General features: G+C 43.7%; 1 protein-coding gene across 1 annotated transcript in view; it reads left to right on the top strand.

Moving 5' to 3' along the window:
• The window catches only part of LOC311232911 (protein CEPU-1-like), a gene marked incomplete at its 5' end in the record, with an annotated part of 148,723 nt that overhangs the window by 7,242 nt on the left and 116,870 nt on the right, over nucleotides 1–24,611 (top strand). The window lies entirely within an intron of this gene.

Here is a 24,611-nt window from a genome sequence, read left to right as displayed (position 1 = left end):
TAAACAGACTTGGCAGCTCACCAACCAATGAGAATTAGCGCTTTCACGTTGCTAAGAAGAGTTTTGTGCCGTTGTGCCAATCCTCCGTCTGCGCGCTGCGTGATTTCTTTTCGAAGACGCTTTGAAAATGTCTACAGCAGACACTGTGACTCCACCGCGTCCTAAAAAGGCTTGATAGCGTGCGTCAGTGGAGATGTTTACAAAGCAAACTGTAAAGTATGTAGGTGGTTTCTGTGGCGCATGGTGGACTGACTGACGTCAAACAGCATGCATCAGGAGAACAACATTCCCAAAATGCAAAGGACACAAGCACAGGTGTCACAGTTCTTCATGACTGAAACATCTCCTGAGATTGATTCGGTATGGGATATTACATCTAATTTATCTGGTTGTGTTTTTAACTAGATGTCAGTATTTCTATTTACCTGCCCTGGCAGCCCGGAGCCTACTCTTCTTTGCACTTTATTTTGTATTAATCTTTTAATTTGGGTAACACAAATGTTTCATTGTATTATTGTCCTCTTTCAGTAAAAGTGTTCCCAGGCTTTGTTTTTACAGCACTTTATATGCATACAGTATTATGCTCAAGTTGAGGCTATAGTTCAGCCAATTTATTTAAACAATGTTAAATGCAAATAAAGCACTTTAAACTTTAAGTATGACTAAATTGTTTAAAACTGTTCCAAAATGCATAGATTTCTATGTATTTTAGGGGTTGAATGAATTAATGAATGAATGAATGAATGACTTTATTTGACAATATAAAAATAAACACGTGACAGAAGAGCACAGTCAGGATATACTGCCAAGGATGAAACACAAAAAAGCTCAGAGCTTATTTCCATTGTGGTCCTTGTAGGGGGTGGCGGAGTGTGATGCTTAATACATGCATCATACAAAACGTGACATCACAACACATCACATATACCATTTAACATTTATATACATAACATACTCATACATGTGCGGCACGGTGGTGTAGTGGTTAACACTGTCGCCTCACAGCAAGAAGGTCCAGGGTTCGATCCCCGCTTGGGGACCAGGTTTCCATGATGCCAGTTACCCAGGTGGGGTATCTCCCAGGCCTTTCTGTGTGGAGTTTGCATGTTCTCCCCGTGCTCGCAAGGGTTTCCCCCCCGATAAGATAAACCCAATGGAAAAACATGCACAACAACAAGATCGCTAACGCTGTGGCGTCCTTGACGAAGACGGACAGGAGCACTTGGATTGGTCCCCTGGCGCGGCTCACGTTGACGCCTGTCTGCTCCCGGCTGCCCTTGGGGGGGAAGGACGACGGGATGGGTTAATCGCAGATACGAATTGCATGCATGCATCGCATGTGTGCCAATTGATGACCTCGGAGCAGGTCCTAAATTATTATTATTTATTATTATTATTATTATTATTATTATTATTATTATTAACATGCAAGGGTGCCTTAAGCTAAGTGTCTAGGTCTAGGTCAAGTATAGTCCCTGTTGAGCCATGTCTTCAGGCTGGACTTGAATCTAACAGCATTGTCTACGATTTTCAGGTCACTGGGCAGATTGTTCCAATAGACAGCTGCAGAATATAAAAATTACTCCTTCCCCATACAGCTTCTGAATCTGACTGGCACGAAGTCAGTTGAGCTGCGCCTAGTTTGGTATGCATGGGTGTCTCTGATTCGGTTGAAGTAGTTGTTAAAGTACACTGGCACTAGCTAAATATACACTAAATATATAATACAGTCTATAATTGGGTTCTTCTGTAGTGTATACATTTTAACGCATAAAGAATCGAAAATCCACCGAACTCCAAACTTGGATGACTCACAACTTCCTCAAACTGAACAGTGACAAGACTGAACTTCTCATCATTGGCACCAAAACCACCCTCACCAGATCCGGATCCATCACACTCACCATCAACGACTCCACCATCACCCCCTCCCCCCTAGTCCGCAACCTTGGTGTCCTCCTTGACCCCACCCTCTCATTTGACCCCCACGTCCGCTCCATTGTAAAAATATCCTACTTTCACCTCCGCAACATCGCAAAAATCCGTCACTGCCTCTCCCCCCCCGCTGCTGAATCCCTCATTCACGCCTTCATCTCCTCCCGCCTGGACTACTGCAACTCCCTCCTCACTGGTATCACCTCCCGCTCCCTCCATAAACTGCAAATGGTCCAAAATTCAGCCGCCCGCCTCCTCACTAACACCCGGTCCTGCGAACACATCACTCCTGTCCTCCACTCCCTCCACTGGCTCCCGATCAAACACTGCATTAACTTTAAAACACTACTCCTCACCTTCAAAGCCCTCCACAGCCTGCCCCCCCCCCTACCTGACCGATCTCCTTCTCCCCTACCGCCCTACCCGTTCCCTCCGGTCCTCCTCCACTGCCTCCCTCACTGTCCCGACATCCAAGCTTAAAAACTTCTGAGATCGGGCCTTCTCTCGTACTGCACCCCGACTCTGGAACTCCCTCCCCCAGTCCATCAGAGACTCCCCAACACTCTCCACCTTCAAAGCTTGCCTCAAAACCCACCTGTTCTACCTTGCCTTCAACCCCCCCCACCCCTAAACCCCCCCCTCCCCTCCAACCTGATTGATGTCTGTCTCCAGTCTCTTTTTTTTTGTGCTATCAGGCTGTCTCCCCGTTCCCCCCATGGTCTCATGTTCCTTTTGTTTTTGTTTCTTTGTTGGTTTTGTTTTAGTTTCTTTGCTTTCGTTTCTTTGTCTGTACTCCTGCTCCCGACTACTGTCACCGACTTCGGGTTATTGAGAAGCGCTATATAAATTAAATGAATTATTATTATTATTATTATTATTATTATTATTATTATTATTATTATTATTATTATTATTATTATTATTATTATTATTATTATTATTAGTATTAGTATTAGTATTAGTATTAGTATTAGTATTATTATTATTATTATTATTATTATTATTATTATTATTATTATTATTATTATTATTATTATTATTATTATTATTATTATTATTATTATTATTATTATTATTATTATTATTATTATTATTATTATTATTATTATTATTATTATTATTATTATTATTATTATTATTATTATTATTATTATTATTATTATTATTATTATTATTATTATTATTATTATTATTATTATTATTATTATTATTATTATTAAATTAAAAATGAATTAATAAGAACTCCTCTCCTTCTCACACACTCCCATGTAATTTTATCCTGCCCCCTCCCTCTTGTATCTCTTCTTATGCTCCTCTGTCCCCTGTGTGCTACTGTACTTTGCGTTCCCCTATTCGTGTGTTGTCCTACTGTCCTACTCTCTGAATGTACTGTCTTGTCCTGCTGTGCCTTTTTGTATTTTTGTATTTGTGTATTTTATATTAGGACATTGATTTTAAGCTTTGACTGTACAGCACTTTGGTTGGCTCTTGTGCTTTTAAACGTGCTATATAAATAAATTACCTTACCTTACCTTACCTTACCTTACCTTCACCTAATTATGAAATCAGATATAGGCAAGGGCTTTACAACTTAATAAAGAGATGGAATATATATTAAATGGGTTATAAACTAAATCAAATATAGGCCAGGGCTTTACAACTTAATAAAGAGATTGAGGGGATTTGAGCGACGAGGGGCCTCCAAATTTGTTTTAAATAAAAGTTTAGAACATTTTTAAAAGAATGTTGGGGCCTCTAGTGACGAGGGGCCTCCACATTTTTTAAAAATAAAATTACATTTTTATTAATTTATTTTTAATAAAAAAAAAAGAAAATGGAGGCCCCTCGTCACTAGAGGCCCACGGGCCGCGGCCCAAACGGCCCGGTCGTTAATCCGGCCCTGCCCCTAGTATGTGTGCTTCCTGTTCATCCCCTCTCTTCTGGGGCGATAGAAACATTGCAGCCAATTGTAAAATGCACAGCGCAACATAAGTGTCTTCAAATATGAGGCCTAAAGGGTGATTCGTTTAGCGGCCCGAGCAGAGTCAGTGTGTTCGGGAGTGGGGACTGATGGGACGACGACAGTGATGTAATGAATGAAATGAAAATTAATGCAGCAATCAAATGTTGAAATGTATAAAAACAGCTATATATATCCATGGGATATCACAATATTACAATACTATCCAAATGTGCACTGGATAAAATGTATACTGTATGTTCACACTAATAAGACAAATTGTCTATTGGCTGAGTGAGTGGCATTCGTGTGACTTCCGGAATCACGTCAACCAGGAAATAACTAACGCTAATAGTTGTCGTCGTCGTCGAAAATGTACAATAATCACAAGATACATTCAGTGCTGGATCTAACTAAATGGATTCATGGAGAAACATTTATGGAAAGTTCAAGCCCGGACCACAAAGCTTCTTTAGCGCAACACGCTCTTCCAATTCGTACGCCGATGTTCTACCGGCAGCAAAAAAAGTGAGTATATCTCAGCCTCTGCGTTATGGTATTATGATATTAAAATGTGATTGTAGTGCTGTCAGAGCCGGATACGGGTTGTCTTTTCCCTTTATTTTCTTCTCCGAGTGCTTCGTTTACATGTTAAAATCACAACGGTTTTCTTCTGGGGCACAATGCCCACACACACCCCTACATGGGTTTGGTTTACAAACATGTCACCTTGTTCACCTCTTATATACTGTAGTTACTGAAACTGAGGGCAGGCACGTGCACACATAGAGCCCAAGGGGTGCTTGAGCACCTGCCATTTTGAGCCTCATAAAAAGGTGCCCTTTTTGAAAAATGCATATAGACTGCCCTTCCAACTGAAAAATGTCAGGATACCTCCACTGGCTCCCCATCAAATCCTGCATCACCTACAAAACCCTCCTGCTCACCTACAAATCCCTTCACGCCCTGGCACCTCAGTACCTCACTGACCTCCTCCACCCCTACACTCAGTCACGGTCCCTGCGATCCACGGACACTGGTCAGCTCTCCATCCCCCGAACCAGATTACGGACGTTCGGGGACAGAGCTTTCAGTGTGGCAGCTCCCACCCTCTGGAACTCCCTCCCCGCAGAACTCCGCACCGCCCCAACTCTTGACTCATTTAAAAAAACTGCTCAAAACCCACCTCTTCAACCTGGCCTTCAACCCCTAACTTTCTCACTTTATATGTATATGTTGTGTCTGTCCACTATGTTTGTTAATTTGTTATCTCCCCCCCCCCCTTATGTAAAGCGGCCTTGGGTCCTCTGAAAGGCGCTATATAAAACAAAGTTATTATTATTATTATTATTATTATTATTATATGGAATGTCCCAGTAAACGAATTAGTTCACTGAGGCGTTGTCTTAACGTTATCTAGCCAGCTAGCAGTAGCTACAGATAGCTCCTGATATCAATGTCTTATAACATTGATTCGATGCGTATTCGAGCTGAGGGCATGCTGAATGTGATTTGACCACAGTATACCAATAGGGTCCAGCTGCAGCGCCGGAGAATCCTGGCCGTAGCTGGAGGCTACTCGAGTACACCCAGACAGTGGAGCTGTTTGCAGATAGAGAGCATTTTGACTTGTTGCGTGGTGGCGATGTCTCGCAGATAATACAACTACAAGTATGATTATATAATATATATTTTTTACAAAAAATAAAATAAAAAAAAGTATATACTGTATATATATATATATATATATATATATATATATATATAAAAGAAATGTATACCAAAATGATCGGTATCGGCCGATATGGCTCATAGACGATCGGTGATCAGTATCGGTGGCAAAAAACGTGATCGGGGCATCCCTAGTAGACATCCTTGTCATCTGGGAACTGTCCATCTGTTAACAACTTATTTGACAGGAATGAGAAAATGTCTTGTTACACCTGGCACAACTAACTCCTCGTCAACAGAAATATCTCTACTTGACGTGTATTGTGTCTAGCACAATAAAAGCTTTCCCATAGAGCTCTGCATGATGTTTGAAGTGCTGCATTCTCAGCTTATTTGCTGTCTTCTTCTGTGTTTTCTTTTCATGGAACAACAGTAAGTTATTTCGCTTGATCGGTGCTGTCAGAACTGTGTCATTTGATTCAAGCACTCTTCCTGAAATTGTTGTACTGCTCTTGTCCCGTAGACTCGAGTTGATCGACAGATACGGCAGCAGCCGCAGACTCACAGACCTTATTGTCTAATGTAACCAGGTCTTTACTGCCCTCCTCAAAGGGATTCCCATTGCTCAACAACACCTCCATCAGGTATTTGGCATGGCGTTGACATTGGTGCTGAGATGCAGATCCTTTCTTGTGATGAGGACGTTCTTCACAAACGTCATTTGTTTTTCACAATCAACTGTTGTTTACAGTTCTCATATCTAACTCTAGTTCGCCACATATTTATTGTCTCATTGTGTGAAATATCATATAAGATATGCTCCAATCATGTTTATTTTATTTGTATTCAATTACTCATTCATGAAAACCTAGGTACAGGCACCAACATCACCATTCTAGGTTCAATAGAATAAAAGTTATGAAGCGTAATTCGAAATAAATACAGAAATTGCAGCCATCTTTGATTTTTGCCATACCAGAATATTCAAAACATCAATATTTGAACTCCAGTTGATTCCTCACACAGTATTAACTTAAAATAGCAATAACAAATTATATTACACAGCAATTGTGTGAACATTAAGAATTTCTTTAATAATTCATGATTTCGATTGTGGCCATTTTGGATAATTTTTTATTAAATTCAACTGGTTCCTTGACACTCAAGCCAAAATTGTTCTATAGATCCTTATCTTCAAATTAGAAGTGAAAACGAAACTTTCGCATATACATTTAAAATGACTGAGTGTCCAGGCACCCCACTATTAGAAAAGTGTGTGGTTTTCTGGTCAGCAGGAGATGTGCATATCTGGCAGCTTATGGTCAGTGGCATTGTTCGTCAAATAGTGTTGAACTTGAGTGTTACACCCTGAGTGCATAGTATAATAGACATATTAGCATGGTAGGTAGTAGTATACGGATAGTAACATAGTAGTAAGGTACTAGTAAAAGACAGTTATTTATATATATATTATATTCTAGAAATCATCGGAATAGAGAAACGCACAATTTCTATCAGTTGACAACACAAAGCCGTGTGTCATTTATTTCGCAGTAGCACAAGTGACAGCTGTCCGAACTATGCCGGGCTAGCATATGGATAAAAGTTGCCATATTATGTGCATTACACAAACTAAAAACAGATATTACATTACATTACACAAACTAAAAACATATTCCATTACATTACACAAACTAAAAACAGATATGACATTACATTACACAAACTAAAAACAGATATTACATTACATTACACAAACTAAAAACAGATATTACATTACATTACACAAACTAAAAACCGATATTGTCTGAATTACTAGAAGAAAGAACAGCACCACCTTTGGCTGATAGTAATTTATTAATTTCTTAGGATTTCTTTTGGTCTAATAAATGTTTAAGGTTCTTAGATGGATCCCCTGCTGCTTCCTCCTCTTCCTCCTCCTCCTCTTCCTCCTCATCCTCCTCTTCCTCCTCCTCCTCCTGCTCCTAATCCTCATCTTCCTAATCCTCCTCCTCCTCCTCCTCCTCCTCATCTTCCTCCTCCTCCTCTTCCTCTTCCTCATCCTCCTCCTACTCCTCCTAATCCTCCTCTTCCTCCTCTTCCTCCTCCTCCTCCTCCTGCTCCTAATCCTCATGCTCCTCCTCCTAATCCTCCTCCTGCTCCTAATCCTCCTCCTCCTGCTCCTCCTCAAGTTTCTTTATTAGTTGTCATACAGAAGTACAGAATACTTTTATACAAAATGCTTCTTTCTGTTACGCTTCAGAGACTGTGCTAGACAAAAATAGATGAGTTTAATATAATAAAAAAAAATAGAATCATGTACGTGGACACAAGTGTTCAGTATGTACATATGTACAATGTTCAATGCAGAGTAGAAGTAACTGAGTTACCATACATTATACTATACAATATACTAATATACAATATACTATATAGTGCAAAGCAGAAATGGGATGAGGTACAATTTAGGTACAATTTACAGTAAGGTGTAATGAGGTATGGGTTGTAGTGCAAATTCTTTACCAATAAATATAAAGTGTGTTTAGGTGTTCTAAAGTGGGTGAGTGGGTTTAGGTGTTAGGTGTTCTAAAGTGTGTAAAGTGGGTGCTGCAGTGAGTTGTTTGTTTAAAGTGAGTGTGTGGATGTGTGTGCTGTGAGTGCATTTGATGGTTGTTACATAGTGTTATTGTTCGTTGAGCATCCTGATGGCCTGGGGATAGAAGCTTCTTCTGAGTCGTTCTGTGCTTGTCATGAGACTTCGGTATCGCTTGCCTGACCGCAGCAGTTCAAAGAGGCAGTTGTTTGGGTGGCTGGAGTCCTTGATAATTCTCTTAGCCTTACCCCTTCACCGCTTGTTGTAAATGTTATATGTACTGTTCAATACCATAGTCCCTGACCGCACTGTCCACTACTCAATGTCTGTTGTGAGGGTAGGGCAGTTCACAAAGTCAGGGGGTCATGGTCGTCATCAAGAGTGTCGGGGAGCCTTGGCAACTCTATTAGCCTCGCCACGGGCCGGGTGTATGTCCGCCCCTGGACGAGCACTTCTGCCGCTCTGACCTTTCCGTCGGCACCAGTGATCACTTTGCTTACGCGGCCGGCCGGCCACATAGCTCGGGGTAGTGACTGGTCGATAATCATGACGACTGTTCCTTCTGTCAAATTGTCTCTTTCTTTCACCCATTTCTGGCGGGTCTGTAGAGACGGTAGATAGTGGAGTAGGAAACTGTTCCAAAACTTGTCAGCCAATACTTGACTGTACCTCCACATTCTTCGGTGGTTCGCTTCTTCGGGCCTGTACACTGTCTGTGGTAGCGCGGGGTCCAGCCGCCCCATCAAGAGAGTGTTGGGGGTGACTGGGTCGACATCTGCTACATCACTTGAGACGTAACCGAGGGGCTTTGAGTTCAATACTCCCTCGATCTCCGTGAGGACTGTCGTTAGGACTTCTTCCGCCACGGGCCCCAAGCGCGGCGTACAGGGCTGTCTTTATTGAACGTACTTCTCGTTCCCAAGTTCCACCGAAGTGAGGTGCATTCGGGGGATTAAACTGGAAATCAATCTGAGCTGGGGCGAGGTGGGTCTTAAGTTCTGGGCCCATAGCTTGGAAGCTCTCTCTCAGCTATCTTTCTCTGCCTTTGAAGTTTGTCCCGTGATCAGACAATAATATAGACGGTTTCCCTTTCCGCGATGTGAATCTTCGGAAGGCCATAAGGAATGAGTCTGTGCTCATGGTTGGAAGGAGTTCTATGTGTATCGCTCGGGTGGTCATGCATTTGAATACAATACCCCACCGCTTCTCAGTCCCTCTTCCTTTCTTTACATACAGCGGGCCGAAACAGTCCATACCGGTGGAGTGAAAAGGCTTGTCGCCGAGTCGGAGGCGACATGGGGGTAGGTCAGCCATCCGGGGTATACTGGGCTGTGCTCGCCATTTACGACAGTCTAGACAAGTCCGCTGGAAGCGTCGCACTGCTTCTCTCCCTTGTAGTATCCAATAACGACGTCTGATCTCCGCGAAGACTCTCTCTGCCCCGGCGTGGTGCACGTCCTCGTCGTATTTCTTTATGATAAGCTCTGTGACCTTGTGTCGGCTGTTTAAGACTATCGGGTACTTGACGTCATCCGGTAAGTCTGGGGCTCTCCTCAGACGACCACCCACTCTGATGAGATTATGGGCGTCGCTCTCAGGGGCTAAGTGGAGCAGTCTGCTGTTTGACGGGACTGGCTTTGATCCCTGTAGACAGTCTAGCTCGTCGGGGAACGAGTCTCTCTGGGCTCGTTGTAGCAGAAGGAGTTCCGCTTCTTCGTAGTTAGCTGCAGTAATGTCAGTAGTGGGCTGAACCTCTGGGTGGTGCCACAGGAATGTCTTTAGCTGCGCACTCTCAAGGGTGAGGCAGTCGTCTATGTTGGGGTCTGTGGGGACGAGTGTGTGTGTCAACCCGCAGAACATAGATTTCTTCTTCTCTGCCTCCTCTTCGCTCGCCTCCTCTTTGCTCGCCTCCCGTGGGGTGGGTGTAGGCCACTCTTCTTCCGGGAGCTTGAGGAACTCGGGCCCGTCACTATATAGATTGTGACGGGTGAGGTCATCCAGGGACATTCCCCGGGTGATGACGTCAGCTGGGTTGTGTTTTGTGTTCACATACCTCCAGCTTGCTACTTCTGTTAAATCTTGGATCTCTGTGATTCTGACTCCCACGAAGACCTTGTATCTGCACGAATCGGACTGGATCCATGTGAGTACGGTCATGGAGTCTGACCACAAGATTGTTCTTTGCACCGGGATGGTGAGTTCACGTTGGATTAACGTGGCGAGTTGCGCTCCTGCTAGGGCTGCGCAGAGCTCTAGACGCGGGATAGATTGTTGCTTGCGGGGGGCTATTCTTGAGCGAGCCAGGACGAAGGCAGTATGTATTTCTCCTCCCTCCTCTCGGGCACGCAAGTAGGCCACCGAACCGTAGGCTACTTCGGAGGCGTCGCTGAAGACGTGCAGGTCCATCTGGCACGTCTCCGGCCTCACTGTGGGTGGGAAGTAGCTACGGCGTATGTTGACACCTGGGAGTGAGCTGAGTTCTGTCTCCCACTCTCTCCATGTGGAGGCAAGGTGTTCGGGTATGGGGTCGTCCCAGCCCTGGTCCTTGTCCCATAACGCTCTTACAATCATCATTGCCCTGGTGGTGTAAGGTAGAATACATCCCAACGGGTCATATTGTCTGGCGAGTGTTCTGTATACACTCCGTCTTGTGGTCAATACCATAGTCCCCTCCAAACTCATAGCCAAGCTCAGGGACCTGGGCTTGAACTATGACCTCTGCCAGTGGGTCTTGGACTTCCTGACAGGCAGACCCTAGGTGGTAAGAGCCGGCAACTGCACCTCCTCATCCATCACGCTCAACATAGGGGCCCCCCAGGGCTGTGTTCTGAGCCCCCTCCTCTACTCCCTGTACACACATGACTGCGTAGCACAGCGGAACAACAACACCATCATAAAATTTGCTGATGACACAGTAGTGGTGGGCCTGATCTCTGCCAATGACGAAAGGGCCTACCTGGAAGAGGTAGAGAACCTGTCACAGTGGTGTCAGGAGAACTGCCTCTCCCTGAACGTCAGCAAAACAAAAGAGATGATTGTGGACTTCAGGAGGTCGGGGGTCAAGGACTACAGCCCCCTCAGCATCGACGGGGCACCGGTTGAGAGAGTGAACAGTTTCAAGTACCTCGGAGCCCACATATCCGAGGACTTGACATGGACCACACACATTGACAGTGTTGTGAAGAAGGCACGACAACGCCTCTACTTCCTCAGGCGCCTAAGGAAGTTCCAAGTCAGTCAGAAGATCCTTAGGAACTTCTACTCATGTACAATAGAGAGCATCCTGACCGGCAACATCACCTCCTGGTTTGGGAACAGCACTGCACAAGACCGTAGCAGACTACAAAGAGTGACACGTTCAGCCGAACGCACAATTGGAGGGGGGCTTCCCACCCTCCAGAACATTTACAACAAGCGGTGCAAGGGGAAGGCTAAGAGAATTATTAAGGACTCGAGCCACCCGAACAACTGCCTCTTTGAACTGCTGCGGTCAGGCAAGCGATACCGGAGTCTTAAGGCGAGCACAGAAAGACTCAGAAGAAGCTTCTATCCCCAGGCCATCAGGCTGCTAAACGAACAATAATCACTATGCAACAACCATCAAATGCACACAGCACACACACTCACTCAAACAAACAACACATTGCAGCACCCACTCTCCACACTTTAGATCACACAAACACACTTACACTTTATATTTATTGATAAAGGATTTGCACTACAACTCGTACACCTACTGTGAATTGTACCTAAATTGCACCTCGTCCCATTTCTCCATTTCTGCCTTGCACTATATAGTATTGTATATTAGTACACTGCACAGTATTGTATATTGTATGGTAACTACGTCTATTCTGCATCGAACATTGTACATATGTCTAAACTGAACACTGTGACCTCATTTTTTTTACTTCTAATTTTACTATTTACTATTTTACTATTTTACTATTTTACACATGCGCTGTAAATAACTATGTACAGATACCGAGATGTCACTCCATGTTACCTGCTATCTGTTACTGCACAATGTTGTTTCTTCTTTTGATTCTATTATATGTACCACTGTATTGCACATCGTTGCGGGCAAGACCACCCGCATTTCATTGTATACCTGTATGCCGTGACAATTAAAACTCTTGACTTGACTTGACTTGACTACTATGTTATTTTATTTCATACTTATCTTGTCTTGCACAGTCTCTGGAGCGCAACAGTAAGAAGCATTTTGTATAAAAGTATTCTGTACTTCTGTATGACAACTATTAAAGAAACTTGAAACTTGAATAATAATAATAATAATAATAATAATAATAATAATAATAATAATAATAATAATAATAATAATAATAATAATAATAATAATAATAATAATAATAATAATAATAATAATAATAATAATAATAATAATAATAATAATAATAATAATAATAATAATAATAATAATAATAATAATAATAATAATAATTCATTTCATTTATATAGCGCTTCTCAATGACCCGAAGTCGCTGACAATAGTCGGGAGCAAAGTAAAAACAAAGAAACAAAAACAAAGAAACAACAAAGAAACAAAAACAAAAGGAACATGAGACCATGGGGGGAACAGGGAAGAAAGCATGATAGCACAAAAAGACAGGAGACAGACATCAGTCAGGTTGGATGGGGGGGGGGGGGGGGGGTGGTTATGGGTGGGGGGGGTTGTTGAATGATGTTTCTCAGTTATCAACCTCTGTACATGTAAAGAGACTAATTTTGGCGGGAACTTTTGATATGTATTGCCCCTCAACAGGCCACAACTGGGCAACATTAAATTATGCTTGTTAAGCACTATACACAAAATAATTAACAAATATATACTGATTGATTGAACATTTTAATTAACAGATTGCAGAATGGGTACAGTACAGTACAGCTCAATACACACAATTGTTAAGGGGATGCAGACCAGACAGACGTTCGTCTTGTTTACATCAGGGTCCCCCATTTTCAATTCATTTTTTTTTTTTTTTTTTTTTTTTTTATATTTAAAGTTTTTTATTTTTCTCAAACAAGACAATACATACACAACAAAACAAGACAAGAAATGATAATAATAACAATAACAACAAGGGGCGAGGGGGGGGGGGGGGGTTGCAGAGCGTTACAAAGGTTCAGTAGACAAACTTATTCCAGATAGTGATCTAATAAAGTTCAGGGGACCTTGAAGGCCATCGGGCCTATCACTCTCTTGAAGCGACAGAGCAGCCTGTTCCATCGATAGCAAGTCCATGAAGTCCTTGCGCCAGTTCTCCATACTGAAGCAGTTCGGTTTGCGTTCTTTCCAGTTCATTAAAATAATCCGTTTGCATGCTAGAAAAGCCAGTGCTACAGTATTATTTACAATCTTTGCTTGAGCAGTGTCCATTTTTACACCCAATATACACATTATAGGGCAAGGATTAATGTCAATTTGGAGAGTAACTGACAGGTCCTCAGCAATGTCCAACCAAAATGTCCTAACAAGTGGGCAGTGCCACAGCAAGTGCATGAGCGTACCCTCTACTCCACACCCATGCCAGCACAATTTGGGTAGGGTGTGATTCATTTTATTCAATGTACAGGGTGTTATATAGGCCCTGTGTAGTATCTTTAATTGTATAATTTTATATCTAACACATTTTGATATTTTTGTACTATTCCTAAGTGCTGCTTCCCATTGTGTTTCAGATATGGATATACCCATGTCTCGCTCCCATTGGACTTTAGTTTGGGTATTGGTATCAGGGGTGGTTGAACATGATAGTTTATACATTGCAGAAACAATGCCTTTCCTGCCTGTAATTCCCCTTAATGTCTCTTCCATGACTCCGTTTGTTCCTATAGCTATGCCTTTAGACAACAATGATTTAATAACTGATTGTATTTGTAAATAAGATAAAAATTCTGTGTCTTTCAGCCCAAACTGTGTTTTAAGTTCATTAAAAGGTATCATATTTCCCCTTTTGATCACTTGGCCCACCTGTGTTATATTATGTTGTTGCCATACATTATTTTTAAGGAGTTTACCTCCTGCAGAGAGCAAAGGGTTTTTCCATAATGGACATGATGGTAAGGAATATCCACTAAAGGTCAGGCGTTTATGTAAGATTTTCACTATCTCACATGAAAATTCTAAAAGCGGATTGTCCAGTCTGGGAGTGATTTTTGGGTTATACCACAACATTGAAAGAGATAGATCTTTGTTATGTTCTTCTATAATTTGTTCTTCAAGCCATTCCCAGCTGCCAATCTGTCTCACACTATTGTAAGCCCACTGTAAGGGGTATCTTGAGTTATATGCTATGTAATATTGGTGGATATCTGGTAGTCCTATTCCTCCACTATTTCTTGGTTTTATAAGTTTTTTATGGCTGATTCTAGGTTTTCTGTTGTTCCATAGGAAGCCAGAAAATAATTTGTTTATTTCTTTGAACCAACTAGGAGGGAACTTTAAAGGTATAGAGGACATCAAAAAAGCTAGCCTTGGTAACAAATTCATTTTTATAATATCAGATCTGCCCCAAAGGGATAAAGGCAAGACTGTCCATCTTTTGATGTCCTCCTTTATATTCTTTAAAAGGTCAGATGTATTTAACTCAACCATTTTTTCAATGGGAGATCGGATTTTAATTCCCAGGTATTTAATTCCTTTTGGCTTCCAATTGAAAGGAGCAGAACCCAGATGTGATTGAAAAGTTAGGTTGTTAAGTGGAATAGCTTCACTTTTACTATAATTCACTTTATAGCCCGAACATTTACCAAATGTATCTATAAGCTTTAGCACTTGAGAGATGGAATGGCTAGGATTTGTTAGTGTTAATAATATGTCATCAGCAAACAGGCTGGCCTTATACTCACAACTACCAATACGAATACCACTGATTTCTTTATGAGCACGTATAGCACAGGCAAGTGGTTCGAGGGAAAGAATAAAAATGTGCGGTGAAACCGGACATCCTTGGCGGGTAGATCGATAGAGATGGAATGGATCAGACCTTATACCATTTGTTCTGACTGACGTAACCGGTTCATGGTAAAGTGCCTTTATCCAGTTCATGAGAACCGGACCAAATCCGTATTTAGGTAGTACATAAAACAGATATTTCCACTCCACTCGATCAAAGGCTTTCTCAGCATCCAGCGATATTGCCATCGCTGGATGATGGGAGGCCCCCGCCCTTGACATGACATGCATTAGCCTCCTCATGTTATTTGAAGCTAAACGACCCTTTACAAAGCCAGCCTGATCAATATGAATCAATGAGGCTATAACATTTTCCAATCGCCCTGCAAGGACCTTCGCAAACAACTTATAATCATTATTTAAAATACTCAAAGGTCTGAAATTACACATTTGCAAGTGATCCTTGCCAGGTTTTGGAATCAATGAAATAGTAGCTTGCCGCATGGTTAGCGGCATGGATTGATTGGCCACTATATCATTAAACAGCAATATTAGAAGTGGTGTAAGAGTGACTTGGAAACACTTAAGAAATTCACTTGTATAACCATCATCACCCGGTGTTTTACCGGTTGAGAGGGATTTGATAGCTGATTTAATTTCATTTTCCGTGATAGGTGTATCTAGTGATTCCCTTTCTTCTTCAGAGAGGGTTGGGAGATTTATATCTCTGAAAATGTTTTCCATTTCCTCTTCACTCGTACAACATTCTGATTTATACAGTGTGCTATAAAATTTAGTGAATGCTTTATTGATTTGAAGTTGTTCACAAATCAGAGAGCCATCTTCATCATATATGCTAGAGATTGATTGACGATTTTCTTGCTGCTTCAGTCTGAGAGCAAGCATTTTACCAGCCTTATCGCCAGATTCATAATATTTTCTACGCAACTGAAAGAGGGCAAATGCATTTTCCTCATGTAGAATTGCTTGTAATTCTGTTTTTATAACCAACACTGCTTTTTTCAGTTCTAAATTGTCAGGGTCCAACATATGACTAGTTTCCAAGGACTTAAGTTCAGTAATCAGACCATGTTTCCTTGCCATTTTTTCCTTTTTCTTAGCTGTTGAGTAGCTTATAATCCAGCCCCTACAGGTTGCCTTATAAGCCTCCCATACAGTCTGCACTGACTGGACTGATGTAAGATTAATACTAATGTACTCCTGTGTTTTCTCCTCAATCATAGACACAAAAACTTGATCTTTCAATAAGGAGTTATTAAATCTCCATTGTTTGGTTTTATTGTTAATTACAGCAGGAGTAAAAAGGACTGACAGGGGCGCATGGTCTGATAAAAGTATGTTATGAATTTTGCAATCAATTACATTACCCACCAAGGATTGTGAGAAGAGAAAATAGTCAATCCTGGAATATGAATTATGAGCGTGGGAGTAAAAAGTATATTCACGTGTGTCAGGGTTGACAACACGCCAAATATCGGTTAATGCAAGTGAGTTTTGCATTTCTTTAAGTGCACTTGACAATGCTCCGTCTAGTGGGAGGGGACGCCCAGACCTATCAATCGAGGCATTGCTAACCAAATTTAGGTCCCCACCCATCAGAATGGGATAATCTGCAAATTCTGCCAGCACCAGATTCAGCTTTGACAAAAAAGTATTCTGTCCCGTATTAGGAGCATATACATTTACTAAGGTACATTTTTCATTTAGTAAAATACCTGACAAAATTATATATCTACCATCTTTATCAACTATTTGTTTTGAAAGTTTAAATGATATTTTCTTTGAAATCAGGATGCTTACCCCTCTAGAGGCTCCACTGCCTGGTGCTGAGAACACTTGACCTACCCATCTTTGTTTCAATTTAACTGATTCTATTTCATTCAGATGGGTCTCCTGGAGCATTGCCAAATCACATGATAGGGATTTCAAATATGTAATAATTTTATATCTTTTCGTTTTGTTTGAAATACCTTTCACATTCCAGCTAATCAGATTTACATGATTAGGTCCCATTATTTTTATCAAGCAACTTTACAGCTTCCTCCTTGTAAACTATGCAACAACATGTATGGATAGACAAAAATAAAAAGTACAAGACATACACATACATAAAGTAAGCCATTAGGCAAAGGAAAAACAGTAAACAAAACAGAGATAGACTTAATGTCCATCCCTTGTCCGCGAGCAGAGCAGGCGCGGCCGTGCTGCATCCTACACAGCTCCGTTCTCAAGGTTCAATCAACTTGCGCAAATAAAAAATAAAAATACGCGATGCGGGCACCAGCGTTATGTTTATGAGGGAGAGAGTGTGATTAGTTCATTTTCCACTTGTTCATTGTGTAACATAAATAATATCTCAATAATTCCATCAGTCCCACTCCCAGCCGTAAAGCATAATGAATGAAGGTATAGAAGAAAAAATAAAAAAATAAAGCAGGGGGGCTTACAGTGACGCTGGTGCAGTTATGCCTCTGGTCATCTCACTCTCATGTCAACCAAAGATCTTGGGTAATCGTTTCTTCAAATCTTCAACAGCCTCCGATGCGTTGTTGTAGATATATTTCACCTCATCAATGGTGATAACGAGCCTCGCTGGGTAAAGTATTCCATAGCGCAGGGACGTTTCTTTGCGGAGTTTCGCTCTGATGTCATCATATTCTGCGCGCTTTTTTTTAATCTCCGTTGGTAGATCCTGGAAGACTCTCAGTGGTTGTCCTAGCCAGGATAGTTGCCTTTTCTCCGCCACGGCCTGGAGGATCCTCTGTCTGTCGCTCCATCTCCGTATGCGCACCAGATACGGCCGCGGTGGATCACCTGGAGCCGGGCGGGGACGTGGGCTACGGTGCTGACTTTCAATTTCTGGTGTTGGCTCGTCGTCTTTACCATCCAGAATATATTTGAATATGTCGGCCATCATCTTGTCTGGGTTGCCTGTCTCCAGTCCTTCTGCCAGGCCAATAAAGATCAGATTATTTCTCCGATTTTGTGCTTCCAAGTTACTAAACTTTGTTTGTAGCGTGTTCAGTTCTTTGGCTTGGACCTGCAGGGTTTTACTATTGGCCGCACACTGGTCTTCTAGATCTCCGATTCTTCCTTCTGCATTAGAGACTCTGTTCAGAATAGCCCGTGTCTCTTTTTTTAGGTCTTTCATTGAATTGCCAAGTTCATCCAGTCTTCTTTCAACCGATAATTTAAGGTCGCTCACCTCCGTTAGGAGTAGCTGCGCCCAGGCAGGTGTGTCCTCGCTTGACATGATTTGTTTGATTGCTGCACGCCGTTCACCTTTCTTTGTCTGGGTTCGGGTTTCTCGGCAAGAGCCAGAAATAGACATGCAGACAGGCAACTATGTTTGAACAAAATAATCCAGTTCTTCAGTTTAAATAGATGATCATTTAGAAGCAAAATACTATATTCTAAGGACAGAGCTGTGCAGAGCACTCAGCACGCCATTCCTCTCAGTCACGTGACGTCATCACACCCCATTTTCAATTCATGACATTTATGACATACACATATTTTATTTTTTTTTACAGAAAAGGATCACACAACATGATAACAGTCTGGTTTAGCATGAGAACACAACATGATAACAGTCTGGTTTAGCATGAGAACACAACATGATAACAGTCTGGTTTAGCATGAGAACACAACGTTGCAGCTGCACTGTTTGACTGGGGCAATCTCATCGGTCGAATTGGTACTGGAAGGTACTGAATTGGTATTGGTAACTGTAACCTGTTTCGATGGACGAGTTAAAAACGTGTCCATTTTGTGTGAAAATTCAGCTATGCGGTTCACGTTGGAAATATTATTCTAGCGAGGTGACGATTGATTATGACATCACATACTGTCATTCTTTGTTGATGGTCAGCAATACAATGTTGACGTATAAAACAGCTATATATAAATGTAATCTGCAGAGTGCCTTTTACTGTTTATCTGTTAAATACAGTTCTGTTTCATGCTAGCTTCCGCTCAGCGTCATATTGCATATATCTCGCTTCAGCGTATATACACTGAATAATTTCAAAATGTACCTTTACATACCAACATCCGTCTGACCACACCCCCATCTGCTGCCTATATAAGCAGGGGTGGGGCCACACACTCATCTCCTTCTCAAATTTCAACCACAAGAAAGTGCCTGTATACCAATCACTTGGCGAGGAAAAGAAAGTATTAGCTGAAGAAAGGAAAACAGAAGAACAAGGAGATACGTTGACATTCTATCTTTATTTTCTCTCTCACTATTTTCGAGAAAATACGGCGATATTGTCTTCGTCACTGGAGTGTCTGGAAGATGATGATCATTCTGACCTCCACCGGCTTTTTCGTATTAGGGGCTCGCGCCGCTGATATACTCCACAACTGCAGTCCTCCTTGCTGCGGCTGGATGGGTATTGACCCTCCGGTCACACAGCTGGACTGTGGGAGACACCGGCTGTTGTGAGAAACTGGGTGCTTCTGTGTTGGGTGAGTACTGTTTTGCTTGCGAGCGCTAGTTGTCTGTTAACGCTTGGGGGTTAGCTGACAATTTTACGAAAGCCGACCCCGGACTGGGGTCCTCTGCTCGGCTTCTTAAGCGGCGGACGGAGGATCTTGGTCTGACGCCCATGATGGTCAACCTAGTGGGCCGCGACCGAGACCTGGTTTGAACCCGGGATTCTCTGGACGAGCGGATGCTTCTCTGTCCCGTGCTGGCCCCATCTTTCACATGAATGTGGAAGTACACCCTAACGAGGAAATGTGGGCATGGATCTTCGTTATCGGAAGATCCATGCTCAAGTCGGCTGCAGCCCGGATGGGAATTGTGCCGGCTCCGCTGTATGTCTGGTAAATCACAGTTGAAAACTGTGTTTGACATTTCTTTTTCTCTTCCCTCTTAGGATGGGGAGGGACTCAGGCGGCGGCCTGTCTGAAGTGTGGCTTATTATGTCGTTGTGTACAGTTCAGGTGATAGCTGCTTAGCTGGCGTGCTAGTTTGTGGCCTACTGTTGTTAGCCAGTCAGCTGTTAGCTGCGGTGCTAGCTCGTTGTGTTCACTAGGCTAGTAAACATTAGCTTGTTGCTATCAGTCGGACGGCTGTTAGCTTAATGCTACACTGTGGAACGTTACTGTGACTAGAATATGCCTTAAACACTCTGACTACGACGTCATCTTTGACAGAGGATGTTAGTTGACCCTACACCCGGGTGCCAGTGCCAGCGAGGACTTCGTCAACATGGAGAACGGCGGCTGGGTGGCGTAGCGGACATACCCTCGTCACCAACACAGGAGATGCTGGGTTCGACTCGGTGTCCCGTTAACCAGTGTTGCAGTCCTCTCGGCCTGCGTTCAGGGTGAACGTAGGAGTCCTGACCAGACTTTAAACACTTCTTCTTTTCTTCCCTTCTAAATGTTTTGCAATAACGATGTTTCCAAAACATGTGTTGCTGCAATACATTGAGGATACGACGCGTGTTGTGTGTGAATTGTCTTGTCACTGGTATAGCTTCTCTCTCCATAGTAAATCAGCGTTGTTTTTTACATGTGTAAAAATGAACTGGTTAGTTGTGATGAGAACATGTGTGTTCATGTACCGTTGTACCGTGGGTGAACTCACAACTAAGAGGGTTAGTTAAACCTGTGAAGCTATGCTTAGTGACATGTGATTGAGGAATGAATCTTTTCTCAGCCTGTGATGACAATGAACAGCATGTTCACATATTAACAGGGGTACCTGTTCAACTTGGTCGTATCAAGGGTAAGATAGGAGGGGTGACCCCCCGGTACCCTGGGGCTTCCCCCCTCCTCTCAGACATGTTTGTTTACAATATATTGTGTCACTGTGTTTGTGGGGATACGATGTAACCCTCAGCTTAAGTTGCTGGGGTTGTGCTTCCGCTTGAGAAACTATTTTTTCCTAAAGAAAAGGTTGTTTGGTCACTTATCATGTGTGCTTAGCAAGGTCTGTGGCCATTACATAATTGAGGACTTCTGTCTTCTCTCGTTATGAAAAACGGCGTTCCTCTGTAGTAAGAGTGTACTTTTGCCATTTTTTGTTGTGATGAAGGGTTGTGTGTGTCGTTGTGATCTACAACTGGGTTAGGTTTGGCCCACAGAAGCACATGTGTAAGTCTGGACCGGGGCTCTTAAAGGGGCCCTCTCTGTTCTGTGTTTTTTCCTTAGTAAAATTCAGATAGCAGGTTAGCACATGAGCTATGTGAAGCTGTTAATGCTTCATGTAGCAGGCTATGACTGGGTCATGGCTCTACTTTGTCATTACATCGTATCAGGGGTGAGGGGTCGGACAGGGGTGAACTGGTAAACCTTTCCTTCCCTTTTCAGATTGGTCAGGGGTTAAAACCCCCTGTCCTTCAGGGTTCCTGTCACGTTGCTGTTCGGCACGTTACAGGGTAGGGGGGTGGGGGGGGGAGGGGGTTTCGTGATCCCACGCCCTGAAAGATTGGGCGTGTGCACCACGGAAATTCCCCCGCCATAGAGTACATCACTGAGCGTGTCTCTATTCGTAAGACTTCCGTGAGTTGTTCAGGTTCCATGTTATGGATCTGTTTCAGGGAGTTGTCAGAGCTCCTCCTCACGAAGTTCCTCCTCGGGGAGAAGTGAGTTTGGACTCTCCTTCCCTGTGAGGGAGCCTCCTCAGAGTTTCAGAGCCTCCTCCTCAGATTGTCAAGGTGAGTAGAACTTCAAAAAGGAGTTTTGCTCTATTGTGCGTGTATTCGATTCAATTCGATTATTGAGTGTGTATTGGTTCAGTGCCCTAACCCAAGTGTTACATAGCTCAATGTTGCAATATTTCTTTTCAATCTATACAGCTTGCGTGGGAAGTCTCTCTGGGGATTCCTGTCTCCTCCCTGTGGCGAGGTTGGTGGGATGTAACAATGAAAATAAGTTTTACCCTCAGCCGCGTCACGTGGGATTCATGTCAGTCTGTGTTTCTTTCTTTTTTAAATAAAAAGAGGAAAGAACATGAAGCACGACGGCTCCTCGTCGTTCTCCCAGGCGACTTGGAGGAACAATGTCTGGTGACTTGTTAGACTATCCATTGATGTGTTTGGGTCTCGACGCGTACACAGTGCAGGCTCGGGGTGTTTCTGATAAGAATCACGCAGGAGGCTAGTACGCCTTGGTTGCTCGTTATTAAAACAGCGTTTTTATAGGGCAACTGGGATGGGGGATTTTTTCCTCTTCCGAGCACCTGTTACTGGGTCTCGACGGATTCTCGTTCATATCTGGGGGATGTTAACAGAATAGATCAGAACATAGGTAGATGGGTCTCACGCCCTTGGGGTGGGCCACTGAGTGCGGTACAGATGGGACCGTCTGGGTGGCGCCCTCTTTTCATGTTTTAGATCGACACGCATGCCTACCCCCTCTCCTGGAGTGGGGATGTCAGCGTGGTTAGGGCACAGGACTGGTTCTGGTCGTGCTGGTCCAGGTCAGTTAACCCGTTGTCCGCCGGGGACGCAGATCTGCTGTTCTGGTACCCTGAGGGACTTGTGCTTTTTTCGGGGGGAAAAATGCCGGGTCGGCCCGGGTGTCACAGGGTTGGGCGTTATGGAGACCCTTTGTTGGGTACATGTTGTACCTGGCACTATCATGGGGGCTGGTAGTCCTTTTTTTTGCTCCTCTCTCACGCATGGCGAAGAGGGGGCTGTTGGGGTGGTCTTCTGGACCTCCTCTGGCATCCCTGTGTGCTTCCCGGGCTGCCGGGCCCGGTCCGAAGTTGTGTTTCGTCGACCCGTAGTCCTGGAATAACCCCTTTTTGAAAACTGAAATACTTGTACTGCGGTATAGCCAGTGTATACCCGCAGGTGTGTTTTGGAGTTTTTTCTTGAGGGGTTATAGGAACAACCACCGCATGTGGTACCAAGAGGGTGGTTGATTCCCTGGTGTGTTGGAGCGGAGTCAACTCCCGGGTTACCCGGTTGAGTGTGCCCCTGCACGTTCATGACGCCTGCTAATCATGTCAGCCTTCTCTGCCTCGGCCCCTCTGGGTCGGGGTTTTTTGGTGGAGGCTTTGTCATGGTGCGCAACAATGCCAGCATACGCCCCTTCCGCCGGGGTGCTGTTTCAGTTGACCCCTTTGGCGCCTGTCTCGCCCGCAGTGCTCCAGGCTCGGGTCAAATGCCTGCTGCCTGGATTGAGAGACCGACCGCTTCTGGTGGTCGTCTCCCCGGTGCGATGCCTGCTCCCGCTGTAGTGTAGCCTCTTGAGTGCTTCGAGTTACAGCCATGCTGACTGCCTGTGTTGCAGGGTCAGTGTGCCAGGCGGCGTACTAGTGGGGGGAAGGGCCCGCTCTTGGAAGGGTCCTGTCCAAATACGCTGGCGATGTGGGGGGCGGTGTCATTACTAAGTGACCGCCTGGTGAGGTCTTGATGCTGTGGCATCATTGACCTCTCCGGGCCCCCTTTTTCCGGGGGATCCTGTCCCTTCAGTGGGTCTGGGTCTTCTTTCGCGCTCCGCTGCTACGGCCTTGCCACGGGGTTGAGTTTGCTCTCGACCCCATGATTTTGGGGGCAGTAACGAGGTTTGTTCCTTCCGTTCGTTCCCTGGTGGCATGCGGGTTGTGCGTGTGCGTAGTCGTGGGGTCAAGCCACGGTCTGCTCACCCTGTGCGTTGAGTTGCTCGAGTTTCTCTTCGCACGGTCGGATCCGTCTCCCTCCCGTCCTCCAATAGGGAGGGTATCCCTCCATTAGGGAGGGTCGGGGGGCTCGGTCCTCCCCGGTTCTGATGGTTGTGGGGGGCCTCAGTGGGGTACATTTGTCGAGCTTCTAGCTCCCGCTCAGCTCCTGTTATGCAATATGACGCTGAGCGGGAGCTAGCATGAAACAGAACGTAAGGTTATGTATATAACCAAGTTCTGTGAATGCTAGTGACGCTCAGCGTCTAGGCGCCACTGCGGCCCTTGATTTTTCATTGTGGTGACATTTTTTGGGAAGGAGATGAGTGTGTGGCCCCACCCCTGCTTATGTAGGCAGCAGATGGGGGTCTGGTCAGATGGATGTTGGTATGTAAAGGTAAATTTTTAAATTATTCAGTGTATATACGCTTAAGCGAGATATATGCAATAGACGCTGAGCGTCACTAGCATTCACAGAACTTGGTTATATACATAACCTTACGTTTTCATTCATTCATTCACATTTTGTATCATAATAATCATAACACAGCGGCTGATACACTCACTAGTTCTGCACTTGGTGGAAGCGTGTAATTAGCACTTTTCAGAAGCTGTGTGGTCCGGTCTTGAACTTTCCATAACGTGTCTCGATAAATCCATTTGATTAGATCCAGCACTGAATGCATTTAGTGATTATTATTACGACGACGATTGCGATAGCCGCTTTGCATTTCCTTGATAACGGACATAGGACCCGTGATGTCACACGAATGCGACTGCTCTGGAAATGCGTTGGAAAATCTGTTGGTAAAAGTAATGACGCCTGCCGCGGACGTTAAGTTGGTGAAGTTTCTATAATAACTTTACGAAACGTGTGATCGATTTCTTT

The sequence above is a fragment of the Notolepis coatsorum genome (genome assembly GCF_963971535.1).
Source record: "Notolepis coatsorum genome assembly, chromosome: 8".
In the NCBI taxonomy this organism is placed as follows: Eukaryota; Metazoa; Chordata; class Actinopteri; order Aulopiformes; family Paralepididae; genus Notolepis; species Notolepis coatsorum.
Note: the sequence above shows the minus strand (reverse complement) of the source record. Positions and strands in the feature narration are given on the sequence as shown.